This window comes from Panicum virgatum, chromosome 6K (genome assembly GCF_016808335.1).
Source record: "Panicum virgatum strain AP13 chromosome 6K, P.virgatum_v5, whole genome shotgun sequence".
Taxonomy (NCBI): Eukaryota; Viridiplantae; Streptophyta; class Magnoliopsida; order Poales; family Poaceae; genus Panicum; species Panicum virgatum.
This window is the reverse complement of record NC_053141.1, coordinates 6,307,361-6,322,012: the sequence shown is the minus strand read 5'-3', so window position 1 is coordinate 6,322,012 and position 14,652 is coordinate 6,307,361. Positions and strand designations below refer to the sequence as shown.

The window sequence follows — 14,652 nt, the reverse complement described above, 5'->3', positions numbered from 1 at the left end:
CTTTTTTTTTAAAGAAAAACGACATGCGTCAAGGTGAGCTGATCTGCAACGCATAATAACCAAGTAAATTAAACAATGTAGAGAGGGCCTCGTGATCACGTCGAACATACTCCTACTTGTTACCGAGTTAGCATCATGCTGCACCTCGCCCATCTGGTGATCCTGCTATTATATATGACCTGTTATCACTTGTTGAAAGTCTCTAAAACTACTTGGCCAGGTGTCACCATATGAATGGAAGGGGGTAGTATGGTAACTTTTCTCATGAACGCTACCTTTGGTAAAAGATAATCAATCTTGTTTATCTATGGGATCGAACTGGGAAGAGACAGAAACTATCAGTATATAGGATGAAATGCCCTTTCACGGTCATACTAGTAAGTATAGCAAGTGAAATCATGGAACCTGCCGTATTTCTGCTGAAAGAAAGTCATCACTGGTTGTTAAAAAGAAAAGAAAAGGTCACGATCTTATTCATAGAGTATTTTCGATTGTACGTAATTCTTAATCTTTACAGTATTTCTGGTGTTTTTTCATGAGAGGTTTATATGGGTTGCTTTCCCTGATCCGTGACAGGGCAAGTTGAAAGTTCACGGCCGCATTACGGCATAATGCCCGTGCATTATGAGTTTTGATCCTCCATGAAGAGAAGAAATGAAGGACGATAGCTGCTTTGAGCCATACTATGCCTTAACTTCCACGGCTCGCGGCTGTTTTCTTTTCTTTTTTTTCTTCAAAAAAGTGAAGAGAGATGAGCTAACCATCTCATTGCCGTACAGCACGCAGATGATGAACAAGAGCTGATACCATCTCACTCTGCTGTGTTTGATCTCCAGCAGATCTTCTCTATTTTGCCCGTATATGTACTCTATTCGATGATGTGTTTGTACTGAACAGATGAAATTGATTCAGAAAACAGATGCAAGTTTCCATGCCTGGGCTCTCAGTCTCTCACTCTCTCAGTCAGCTGCGTATCGGTCTCTGAATTCGAAGCTGATCGCGAGCCCTCCTTCAGGGACCTGTCAGAATTCATTCCGATCTTATCGCGAAGCAGTGGATTTTAACTCCGATGATGGTTCCGCCGGACCTACAACCGCACCTGCACGGCGCTAGCAAACGGCCAGAGACCTTTCCAAGCCAGGCAGGACCACACAGCGGAGAAGCAGCAGCTAGCGCCATCAGCTGCAATTAGTCCGAGCAGATCACTGACCATCATCCAGCCTCGCCGCCGAGAGCGAGTTCCTCCGGGTCGTCGTCGTCGTCCCGGCACATGTCATGACAGGGTTGCCCGAGAAATATCGCGCGAAAGAGCCGGCCGGGGGGGAATCGAGAGAAAGGGAGCCGGTCGCCGGAGCTTGGCGCGGACGGATTCACAGCGCGGTTCCCTTCCCTCCACGAGTTCTCGGAGCGGGGCGGCCGGCGCGCGTCGGGGTCACGCGCGCGCGCGCACCACCCCACCCCCTGGCCGCTTCGCTTGCAGGAGTTGGACGGGAATTGATGAGCGGAAAGGGATCGGCACGGCGCGCGTGGAGTGGAGTGGAACGACCAAAGCCCAAGCAAGAGGCGCGGGCGATCGGGCGGCCCGGGCCGTTGCTGTCGGCGTCGCGATCACGGGGCGGGGGCGCCGTAGCGCGCTCTCTAGTTCGGAGGCAAAAGCGAACCGCGATGAGAACTTGTTCCGGCTGGGTTAGGTACGGACGATACGTGGTTAGTGTGATGATTAGGAAATGTGATGACCGCAAGTCCGCAAACATTGGATCGGACCGAACCATCTGAATATCTGATGATCATGAGGCCAGTCATGGTGGTGACGTCGTCGATCGATTCGAGAGACGGCAAAGCGTAAAGTGAAGCAGCTTGATGGTATTCTTCTCGGTCTTCTGTCCTACTGTCTTACATGATGGTGCGATGCATCAACGAAGAAGGGCTCTAGAACTTTTGCGTGCTTTTCTATTGTGTTTTGTGCCGAGTCCTTTTATGAAACATTGTATTTTTTTTTGAAAGGAACAGCAAGAGTTTTGCCATAATTTTCATTAGACGAAAACAAGGAAAAGGTTACATTTTTTTTTGTGTTCTGTTTTCGTTTGCTAATAAATACTCGGAAAGCTGCCTGCACGCAGTGACGCATTACGTTTCAAAGGCTCTCCTCAGGTCGCACATTAATGAAAGTACGTCTTCTTCTCTTTTTTTTTGAAAAAAGTCTAAATTACTCTACTAAACTATAGCCAAAGTTTTTACCACAGAGTAACTGCCAGCCATACTGAGCCATCTTCAACAAGTGTAATGCCAGCGTTTTCAATCTCTAACAACTCACTATTTAAAATCACTCGTTAAAAATCATTTTTTTCAAATTTTTGCAAAACTAGTCTCGAGCTCGAATCCGTTTCCATCTAAAATCCATCCCAAGCCTAATCCCCATTTGATTAATCCCTTCATGATCCGTCATCAGAATAATTAGCAATTTATCTCTCTCTTTCTTTTTCTCCATTTTCTTTTCCCTTTTTTTTTCTTTTCCCTCCTCCTCCTTCTTCCTGCTTCTCTCCTCTCCCGCACGCACGGCGCGCCGAGCGCGCCCAGCCCCGGCCACCGCCGCCCCCACTTGCGCAGCCGCCTCCTGCTCACCCCGTCCCCACCGCGCACTCGAGCCCTTACCCGCCTCGACGCTCACGCTCGGGCCACGCGCGGCGCCCCGCCATCGCCGCCGGTCGCTCCCTGCCCGTGCACGCGCGTGTGCGCGCCCCGGCTCCCGGCCGCCCCACGCGCTCCATGCGCACCACACGGCAGCGCCGCTCGCCGCGCCGCTCGTACAGCGCCGCTGCCTCACCGCTCGAGTCCGCTCGTGCTCATCCCCCCCTGCGCACCCTGCTCAGCCGAGTCGTCGCGTCTCCGCCGCGAATCGTGCACCGCGCCGCTCCGCGATGCCCCGAGCGCCATTAATGGCCGCGGGATGCTTGCCGGCCGGCCGCCACCACGTCCCTTCCTTCCACCACCTTCTAGCGCCTATAAAGGGGCCCTCCGCGTCGCCTCCGAGCTCCGCAACCGGTCCACCACCTCCAGCTCTCCACCCCGGCCCTCTGGCACCGCCGCCCAGAGTTCCTCCGCCCGAGGTGAGTAGGAGGATAGGATCCTCTCGCCCGGCGCCCCCTTTTCCCCTAGCCCCGGCCGCCGCCAGGCCCTGCAGCGCCGCCGCCGCACCGGCCAAAGCCGCCCGCCGCCCGCCGCCATGGCTCCCCTCCCTGCGGGCCTCCTTCCTTGAAATCGAGGGGGGGAATCGAACCCCCGCACCTCCCTACCCTTTTTCACCCTCCTTCCAGCCACCACCGTGGCCCAGGGCCGACGGCCAGGCGTCGCCGGCGTCCGCCCCTCCCTTCCTCTGTTTCCCGTCAGCCGCCACTGCACGCTGCGGCGAGACCCGGCAGCGACGGGAGGCGCAGGTGGCGGCTGCCGGCGGCGCCAAGGAGCCTAGCGAATGAGGGAAACAGGGAGAATACGACGCGGGCTAGGGTTTCTTGTTGGGCCCATTTCAACTCGAACCCTACAAAAATCCTAACCAACTCAAACCCTAAAAATCCGTGAAATGGAGGAAAACCAATCGGTTAGAATGGAGGAGTTACCTTCAAGGATCAGTTTCCCTTTGTTTCCCCTTCGAATCGGGTGGAGGATAGAGTGGATCTAGAAAGGGAGTGGGAGGGGCGACGCCATGGAGGTCAGGTCGAGTGGGGAGTGGGGAGTGGAGGAAAAAAGAATGGGAGGAGGAGGAAGAGGAGGCTGGTCGGGTGTGCCTGTATTAGGCTGAGTCGGGCCACGGCGCATTCGCGCCAAAGCATGTGGCGCGACTCAGCCTTGCCACATCAGGCCCGCTGACACATGCGCTGCCAGCGTGGCAGCTCGGTCGCGCCGAAGCATTCGTCTCTGCTCTCTATTTGCTGACTCTAGGTGCATAGCGTAGCAGCATATGTATTTCATATTGACTATTTAGTTTATTGTTTAGGTAATTATGTATCCATTTTATCATTTTTGATCTGTATCATGTGAATCCATTTTGGTTATGCAAATGAATATATTATAGGTTATTATGGAGAGGTATTTTAGACGGAAAGCTAGCTGTTCGGCTGAAGATGAAATCAATTGGGATGACCCCGGTTTTAAGGAAAGAAATTGATTCTAATCATCCTAACCTTCGAGAAAAGGTGAGAAAAAAATATTTAGAGAATGGACTTTGTCAACCTCGCACAATAGATTTCCCTTTGCAAAAGATTGGAGACAAAGAGAAGCAAAGAAGATTTATTGGAGAATGGTTTGATGAGTTTGGCCCTTGGCTTGAATATAGTGAGAAAAAACATAAAGCATATTTGTTCGCTAAATAATTGACCTATTTGTTCTTTTTTTTTTCCTTTAGGTTGGATCATATATTTTGCTATATGGAAATTCTTTTGTTAATGTTTCGGGCTTTTGGCTAAAGCGATCAATGTCGTGTTTCTTTATTTATTTTGCCTACCTAATGGGGAAGTCGTTGGCGAAGTCACAAGGCCCTCCACTTTTCATTATAAAACTGATAAACCAGAAAAAGATGGCTATATATGGCGACTGTTGGTAAGTGTTGTTGCCCTATCCTCTAACTATTTGTGTATGTATAATATATTGACTAGTGACTAAAATGATATTGCCATTATTGAAGTTCAATTTTGATGTTAAAAATTACGGATTAGTTATACTATGAGAGTATGAGTCACTATATCTTGATGAAGTTGTGTGCACACGGCATCCCCCACCCATTAGCTCTAGCTTCGCCCCGTCTTACGTGATGACAATGCATAAATCGGAGTTTGAAACCAGAGGCTTTATTTTCTTTCTTGATCTTTACACAAGGTCGCCTAGCCATGATATGGCCTGATTTCGGCGTAAATAATAAAATAGCACCTTCACCTGTAATTTCTTCTTCTTTGGCCAACATTTATCTGCTGCCCTTCTTCCGTGGTTCTTGACAAGTCTCACATGATTCAGAAGCACACTCATGAATTCGATCATCTTGGAAGCTTCTGCTGACTTCCATCCGTTCCGGATATACACCTTAGATCTCAGATAAATCTGGTGAATCATCGGCGTAGAAATGTCAGCCAAAACTATTGAACTCAGATTGAAATTTTCATAATTTGCACGGAGATGTTAATTTGCACCTGATATGTTCCTCAACTATTGACATCGATGCATCATGGGCAACAAATTTCTTCACACACGATTATCAACAAATTTCTTCACACACGATTATTAGAGGTATTATATATGGGAACGTATCAGGTGCAAACCAAACTCTTCGTGCAAACTATAGAAACTTCAATCTAAGTCATTGGATCAACATCCAAGGGGCATGGGAGATTGGGTAATTTTATAATCTAGACCCGCCCTTAGATTGGGTAATCACACTTTTGCAAATCCCCCCTCCCACCTCTCTGGACCCCTCCCCTTAGATGTCGATCTAATGGTCCAGATTAAAATTTCCATATTTTGCACGGAGATGTTGGTTTGCACCAGATATTCCCATTATATATACAGCAGCCATGTATCCATCTCCGGTAGCATCCATCCGCCATGGCGATGCACACCATGGCAACAGCTGCTGCAGCTCTTGCTCTCTGTCTCTTTGCAGCCGCCGCCACATGCGCCGGTGCTCAGCCACCGCCGCCGCTACAAGCCTACGACGACATCTCCTCCTGCCTCCTCTCCAACGGCGTCAGCAACTTCTCCCTCCCGTCGTCCCCGAGCTACACGCCGCTCCTCGACTCCTCCATCAGGAACCTCCGCTTCGAGCTCCAGGGCGTCGGCAAGCCGGCCGCCGTCATCCTCCCGGGCTCCGAGCGCGACCTCCGGCGCGCCGTCCTGTGCGCGCGCCGCGCCGCGCTGGCGATCCGCGTGCGCAGCGGCGGCCACAGCTACGAGGGCCTCTCCTACACCTCGGAGAACCGCGTCCCCTTCGCCGTGATCGACCTCGCCAGCCTGAACAGCGTCCGCGTCGACCCGGGCTCCGCCACGGTCTGGGCCGAGGCCGGCGCGACGCTCGGCGAGCTCTACCACGCCGTGGGCCGGTCCAGCCGGACCCTCGCGCTCCCGGCCGGGTCGTGCGCGACGATGGGCGTGGGCGGGCACGTCGCCGGCGGCGGGTTCGGGCTGCTGTCGAGGAAGCACGGGCTCGCCGCCGACAACGTCCTGGACGCCGTCCTGATCGACCCGAGCGGCCGCACGCTGACCCGCGACACCATGGACGCCGACGTGTTCTGGGCCATCCGGGGCGGCGGCGGCGGGAGCTGGGGCGTGGTGTACGCGTGGAAGCTCCGGCTTGTCCCGGTGCCGGACACCATCACCGTGTTCACCGTCCGCCGGACCGGCCCGGCCGAGCTCATCGCCGGCCTGATGTACCGGTGGCAGTACGTCGCGCCCAGCCTTCCCGACGAGTTCTACCTCTCGACCTACATCCCGACAGGCTCATCACCGGATGGCAATCTCTCCATGTCGTTCACCGGCCAAGTTCTCGGACCGAAGCATCTCGCCATGTCAGTGCTGGACCAGACCTTCCCGGCGCTGGGCCTCGCCGAGGCGGGCTCTCCGAGGTGAGCTGGCTCGAGTCGGCGGCGAACTTCGCCGGCCTCCGCTCCGTCGCCGACCTCACAAACCGTCAGCCCGGCGCGGGGGAGTACGCCAAGAGCAAGTCCGACTACGTGCGGGCACCAATCTCGATGCAAGGCGCGACGAGGATCCTCCGGCACATGTCGACCGGGCCGCCGGGGTCGATCCAGCTGGACCCCTACGGCGGCGCCATGGCGCGGGTAGGGAGCGGCGCGACGCCGTTCCCTCACCGCGCCGGGCACCTGTACAGCATCCAGTACGCCGTCACCTGGAACGCGTCGGATCATCGTCTCGGCCGTGCGGAGGAGCGCATCGGATGGCTCCGGTCGTTCCACGAGTTCATGGCGCGCTACGTGTCGAGGAACCCGCGCCGCGCGTACGTCAACTACTTGGACCTCGACTTGGGGACCAATGGCTGGGCGAATGCGACGGGCGGAACGTCGGGCGAGTCCGTGGCGCGTGCGGCGTCGTGGGGCGAGCGTTACTTCTTCACGAACTTTGATCGGCTGGTTCGGGCCAAGACTAAGGTGGATCCTGAAAATGTGTTCAACAATGCGCAAAGCATTCCACCCTTACGGCATGATGATCGAGAGCACTAAATCTATAATGGCACGTAATTGCCACAATAAATAAATAGATAGTTTAATGTTTGGAGTAGCAATGTTTTCGTCTTCAATAAACACTGGTCGGCTGGCTGTGGCTGTGGCTGGTGCTGATTTGTTGTTGTGAGAGAAAAGCACTGTTGACTGATTGATAGCTGGTGGCTGGTGCTGATTTTGTGTGAAAGAAAAACACTATTGATCGATTGAAGCGAACAGAGAGTGTTTCACAAACTGGTGTAGTTCTTTGTGTTAAGGTGTTCTTGTTCCCCCGACCTTCGCTGATTGGATCTCTGATGAGTGACAACTATGGTGCCAAATCTCGGCATCTGCCAAGAAGATGAATGTGTGTTAGAACCGTAGCTTATGACGACTTTAATTAGAAACCTTTTATGCCTGGTCATTAGGTTGGTCACATACTCACATCCGTCGAGGATTTGAAAACTAGATCACAATCAACAATAGGTGGGTTAATAACAATGCAGGGAAACGACAAGAGCACACTCATTTATACATGTTCCTCCGTAGTCAGTAGTAATACTTCTCCGTCCTTTTCGCCAGAATCTTGTTGATCTGGATTGAAAAGAATCATCCTATTACAAAGAGCACAATCAACTCGACATGTTGATGAAAATAATTAAGAGTTCCTAACTAAGGCCACCTTCAAAGGCCGGCTAGTAGCCGGCTCATATAATTTTTTAGTCGATGAATAGTGCCAAAAATGAAAAGCTATCTCTTGTTTAAGAGATAGTCTTATACACGAACTTCGAGATTATAACAGGATGAAGTGTGGACTTATTCACGTTATGAGCTATGTGCTAAGAGCCAGATTATTGAAAGGGTTGTCTCTTAGAGTGCGTGGAGCTAGGTACTGGCTCATACCGTTGGAGAAGGCCTAAGACGGTGCGTCTATATGTCGCTTCGGGTGATAATTACGGGAACCATCGCTTGAAGGATATTAAATAGGCCGTTGTCAGCCCAATTACGAGACTGTTTCCGCGTTTAACATGGATGATTTCAGCTAAAGTGGAAAGATTGTATGCATACAAAAAAAGATAGCTATAATGACATCACCTATGTGCATGCAAATTACAAAATAAAAGAAGCTATAAATATTAAACTGAGCATCCAAATTAAATTTGGATTGCATCATTATCTTTTATAGGACAAGATTTTCAAAATAAGGCCACATTTGCCTATGTTTGCACGATATTTTTAGAAAAAATATTTTTAATACTAAATAATTAGTTTCAGCTACTGGAAACAAATATTTTAAGAGCATGAATAAATAATTATTCTTATGAACAAAAAAGCAAACATAAAAAACAATAATAATGTATAATGAATAAAATATTAAGCATCACGAAAATTCAAGTCAACATGAAGAACAATTTAATCTAAAACATGAATAAATAATTTGATATTTCGAACAAATTAGTTACACGTAAATAAATATTTTTACATGGAGTTAGATGAATTTTTTTTATAAGTATACATGCTTGTTCGAACTAATTATTTATCAATATTTTACACAAACTTGTTCTTTACTCCTCCCTGTATGAATTGCATAAGTATATGAAAATGAATTATTAAATAACTCTACACAACATGTCCACAACTTACATAAATTCAAAACTACGATTAACAAGTTTGTCAAACAAAATATAAAAGAATAAATAAAAATGAAGGAAAAAATTGAAAAGCAAAAAGTCTAGATTGCTCCCCTCAACTATAGCCAAAGTCTGAATAACCCCCTAAACTATCGTTTGATTCATTTTACCCCTCAAACTATGCCTTTTGGTTCAAATTACCCCCTAATAAAATTTGTCTTTTTCATTTCTCTATGCATAGGTGGAGTTTTAAATTGAATTTGTACAAGATAATAGTACACAACATAACACATTAAGAAAAAATATATCATAATTTTTATCATTATTTTGATAGGTTAGAATATTTAACAATAAATTAATCATTGGAGTTCAAAATTATATTAAAACTAATGGTAAAAAATTATAATTTTTTTTAAATATTCATTGTGATGTCCACTACTATCCTACAAAATTTGAAATTAAAATTCAACTTGTGTATGGAATAACAAAAAAAACAAATTGTATTATGGGGTAAAATGAACTAACTAACATAGTTTAGGGGGTTTTGGGCATCGCTCAAAGATAACACTGTGGAGGGCCTAAATCTGTAACACGGGCGATGCATAATCATACTGGCCTAGACCTTTGATTTTCAACTTATCTTCCAAAGCATCACTTCATCTATATCATAAATGCGAACTGATCATCATAGATCAGTTGGTTAGGTCTCTTGTGGTGGAACCTGTCTATCTGGATTCAAATTCTCGACTTGGCACGAGTGCTCGCACTTTTCTGAATTTATTCCAGAATTTTCCGGCGTTATGCTTTAAGTGGTAAGCGATGTTTCCGTCGACAACGAGGTGACAATGGTGACTTCGGAAATCTCCAGATCTGCCGGTCCAGTCCTTCGGAGGTGCTCATAGGGATAGGGTTTGTGTACGTGTGTTCATCGGGGTGAGTATGCGTGGGTGTTGTAAGCGTCTGCGTTGTACTGTGTACTTAAAAAAATCTATACCATAAATATATCTATACTATAAAAGTTGAAATAACTAAAACTCAAAAGTTCGACGAAAGGGGGTGTAGACCTACAAAATTGATAGAAGAAAAATGTTTCCATCAAAATCCTAATACTTTTTACATCGACGAGTTCCTATACCCACCTCTTATACTAGCGCATTATTTTTTTTGACACAAACTTTACTTTTTTTTGCACATGCATTCATCCATAATTCACGTCATTATTTATTTTGAAAGGATGATAATTGACATTATTGTTTCATGGGAAAAAACTTGAAGGAAAATAAATACTATCATTATTTGATGGAAGAAAAATTTACATCTCGTGCATATTATGTGGAGAAGCCATTTGCCAGGTTCGTTTGGAAATTCTTAACCCCACTGGGTTCCCGGTGTTTTCCCTGGGCCGGGAAGCCCACAGGCAATGCTCCCCCGTGTTTTCCCCAGCGTGACGTTTCGCGGCCCGCAATCTATCCTCCTCGCCGCCGCCGCCGCCGCCTCCTCCTCCAGTCCTCCTCGCTTGCGCCGCCGCTGCCTCCTCTGCCTCCTTGCTCGCACGCCCCCGCCGCCTCCTCCCCATGATCCGTCTCCTCACGCGGGAAGACACTGCCCTGGCCCCTCTCCTCTATTTCATCTCGCACGGTGAGGAGTTTGATAGCACTATAGCAGAGAGGAAGCTCAGGTAAGACACAAAATCTCTGGAGGCCATGTAGCTTCTTGAGGATGGCGATTCAAGGAACAGAAGATTTCTGGGGGTAAAGGGGAAGACTAGCATGCTTCTTTCTTCTCAATTTGACCAAAAGTATGGAGCCAAAATGCTCTCGTGTGCTAGAAATGTGTGGTGATGGAGGCATGTTGCTTGTTCTTGTTCGATTCATCAGTTACTTGTGTTTTTTTTTTCTCCAAAATTGGTAGGTCTGACTTAGTGCTAGTATATGCTTTTATATAAAGTGGTTTTCTCATTTTGAGTACTCAATTTTGGTTTATATATTCAATGCTGTTTTATGTAAGTTTTCCAGTTATCTCTTTATTTCTATTTTTCTTTTGAAAAATATATTGATTGTCGGTACCACTGGACTAGGGTATCCCCTCTTACAATATCAAGATTCGCGTAGTTATCCGTAACTACGCCATAAAGGGTGAGCAGCCGGACTCTCGCGGTCTGAAGTCCTTCTCACCCGGCCAGCGGCCCCGGACCCGTCCCTTGCTAGGGAAGGGTCCGGTGACGCCACGTGTCCCGGAGAAGGGAGCGATCAGCCAAAACGGCCGGGGACCCGGACCCCAACGGGGTCCCGGACCCCATATACTATTCGGATCCCTCAGCGGAAGGGAACAGACACCCCGCTTGGGGGGGGGGGTCCGGAGCCGCCACGTATCCGCAGGCGCAGGCACGTGCACGGCTGTGAGACTTCCTCGGGAAGACTCGCCCACCTACCGCATTCAATGCGGGAGGCGTTAAGTGCGCTCTGCCACAGCAGAGCCCGAGGTGACTTTTGCCAGGCTGTACTGTTGATCGCGCGTTACCAAGGCGCACAGTGCAGCCACTGGCGCCACCCACACCACGCGCGTCAGTCTGCAATGCCAGTTAGACACGACAGCTCGGCGACGGAGTATCATAACGCCTACACGGTAGACCCAACAGTCTACGCCGCAACCTACACCACCTCAACGGGCACCTTGCCGATGGGACAGGTGAAGACCCCTCTCGGTCAGAGAGTCTACAAGGCGATGAAGTGTATCCGGCAAGAGACTCACAAATCACTATTAATGTCTTTTTCGTGGTATACTATATATCCTCGTTGGGCCCACCTGTCGGGGTCCAACACCGGTGTACGCGCCTCCCTTGCGCTATAAAAGAGAGACACCCGTTAGAGAAGAACTCAAGTCCAAAAGAGGACTGTGAGGCAGAGGATAGACACATCCACATACACAAGAGCAATACAACTCTCAGTGGACGTAGGGTATTACGCTCCGGCGGCCCGAACCACTCTAAAATCCCCGAGTGTTCATGTGTTCTTGCTTCATGAGTAGATCTAACGAATTGTTTGCGTATCCCCGAGTAACCACCCTCTGGGATTTGGCGGGTGTATTACGCCACCCGGCTGTGGCCCTCCTCCTAGAGCCTCGACATCTGGCGCTGTCCGTGGGGACGCGCAAGCGTTGGCCAGATCTTCGCTCACCTCCTGGCTTCTGAGGTTGAGCTCATCCTCTGCAACGACGGTGAGAAGATGAAGAGTGGCACGGCGTCACCTACGCCGCATGTCCTAACACCGAAGCAGCAGTGTCCTCGGTGCGGTGGCGCACGGCAGCGGCGCCTGCTGTGCGTCGCCACTACGACACCTCAGAGCCGGCACGGTGGCGGCAGGGGCGACGCCTGCTGCGCGTCACCCTGCGACACCTTAGCGTCGGCTCAAGGTTTTCTCTCAAGCAACCACCAGGGATCCCCTGCGACGGCACGGCGTCGGCTCAAGGTTTCCTCTCAAAATGGGGCCTGGAGCCGACGGCTGTGGCTCGGGAAGGATGTCTGTCGCTTTCTCCCTCGCCCGGCTCAAGCCTCCCTTGGAGCTGCTGCAGACAGGCGTCGACCTCCACCGCAAAGTGCGGGGGCCCTGTGCCAGCACCAAGGTGGAGCCGGCGAATGACCGCCCTTCTCCACGCTCCGTGCTCGTCCAAACGAGCACCCGTCCTTCCGCTGCGCCAGGGTGACAAGCTGGCTTCCGACGGCAGCTGGCAACGGTAGGGCCACTCCCATTCAAAGCCAAAGAAGTTGTTCTCATGCTATCTGAGCATGAAACAGCTCTTGTGCTGAGGAGGGCCCTGCAAGCTCCCGAGGTGATGCTGGATGATGCTGTATAGGCCCGTCTAGGGCGCCTTCGTCCCCAACGACTGAGAGGAACCCCCAAGGTGGCAGTTCCACTCCTGCCAGGAACGTGCATGCCGTACGATGCGACGGCTGTAGGTTACCACTAGATAAGATTGAGTGTGTTTCTCCTTTGTGATGATGTGGTGCCTATGTGTGGTCCAGAGCGGTAAAGGTCCGCCCTTGTATACCTGACCTCTGGCTTCATCGCACAAACAGGCGACACCAGCAAGTGGTCCAGAGTGGTAGAGGTCCGCCCTCGTAATCCCGACATCTGATGTACACCACGAATCAAGTAATGAAGGAGATTTGCTTTCTCAGTCCTATCTTTACATTAACTTAATAGCACTTGTCCGTTCAGCTTGCATGTTTCCTCCTCCCGAACGGAGTTTCTTCTTTTGTTGCTAATGATCCAAATCGAGTTGCTGGCTTGTGGTCAGGTTGGGACACCCCTTCTAGCTGGAAGGCGGCCCGAACCCCCTAGGGACCTGCTCCGGAGAAGTGGTGCTTGTATCCTGGGGTGGAGGAGTTCTGCGTAGCCGCTTAGCCTGGTAATGTACCCTAAGCCTACGCACTTCACTTCCCTGTTACGAGTACCCTAGCATCCGAGGCAGCCGTGTCTAGAGGTCCGGACTCCTTTTTAGTATAAGGCGTGGTTTTCTATGCTCCACTACAAGGTCCGGTAACGTATCTCGGTGGATCGATGGCAACAGCTCAAAGTCCACTGCGGTGGCCTGCTCCAGCGGAGACTGCTCGCCACGGTTGCTCAAGTCCACTCCGGTGGCCCGCTTCGGCGGAGACCGCTCGCCACGGTCGCTCAAGTCCACTCCGGTGGCCCGCTCCGGCGGAGACCGCTCGCCACGGTAGCTCAAGTCCACTCCGGTGGCCCGCTCCGGCGGAGACCGCTCACCACGGTCGCCTGGAGCCGGGTCCGGGGAAGTGGTGCTTGCTCCCTGGGCAGGTTCGAGGTCCGTGCAGCCGCTTAGCTTGGTTCCGTATCCTAAGCCTGCACCTTCGCCGCCCTGCGGAGAGCGCTATAGTACCTGAACCTGGCAACAAGTGCTATGGCCTTTAGGGGGTCCGGAGCACCCGCTCGCGACATGAGCACGCCAACACAGCCAAGTTGCGCCAGAACACATCACAATAATGGCCCCACCTGCGGGTTCGTACCTCCCCCGAGGTGGGCCCGGGGGCCACTATCGGTACCTCTGGACTAGGGTACCCCCTCTTGCTGTGTCAAGACTCGCGTAGTTATCCGTAACTACGCCCTAAAGGGCTGAGCAGCCGGAGCCTCGCGGTCCGAAGCCCTTCTCACCCGGCCAGCGGCCCCGGACCAGTCCCTTGCTAGGGAAGGGTCCGGTGACGCCACGTGTCCTGGAGAAGGGAGTGTTCAGCCAAAACAGCCGGGGGCCCCGGATCCCCTACGGGGTCCCGGACCCCCATATACTATCCGGACTCCTCAGCGGACGGGAACAGACACCCCGCCTGGGGGGGGGGGGGGGTCCGGAGCCGCCACATATCCGCAGGCGCAGACATGCGCACGGCTGTGAGGCTTCCTCGGGAAGACTCGCCCACCTACCGCATTCAATGCGGGAGGTGTTAAGTGCGCTCTGCCACAGCAGAGCCCGAGGTGACTTTTACCAGGCTGTACTGTTGATCGCGCGTTACCAAGGTGCACAGTGCAGCCGCTGGCGCCACCCACGCCACGCGCGTCAGTCTGCAACGCCAGTTAGACACGACAGCTCGACGACGGAGTATCATAACGCCTACGCGGTAGACCCAACGGTCTACGCCGCAACCTACACCGTCTCAACGGGCACCTTGCCGATGGGACAGGTGAAGACCCCTCTCGGTCCGAGAGTCTAAGGGCGATGAAGCGTATCCGGCAAGAGACTCACAAAGCACTATTAATGTCTTTTTCGTGGTATACTATATATCCTCGTTGGGCCCACCTATCGGGGTTCAA

At 51.1% G+C, this 14,652-nt stretch overlaps 1 pseudogene; it reads left to right on the top strand.

Annotated features, from left to right (window-relative positions):
* The first annotated feature begins 5,559 nt into the window (after positions 1-5,559).
* On the top strand, positions 5,560-7,454 carry LOC120711459 (annotated as a pseudogene).
* The last annotated feature ends 7,198 nt before the right edge of the window (positions 7,455-14,652 follow it).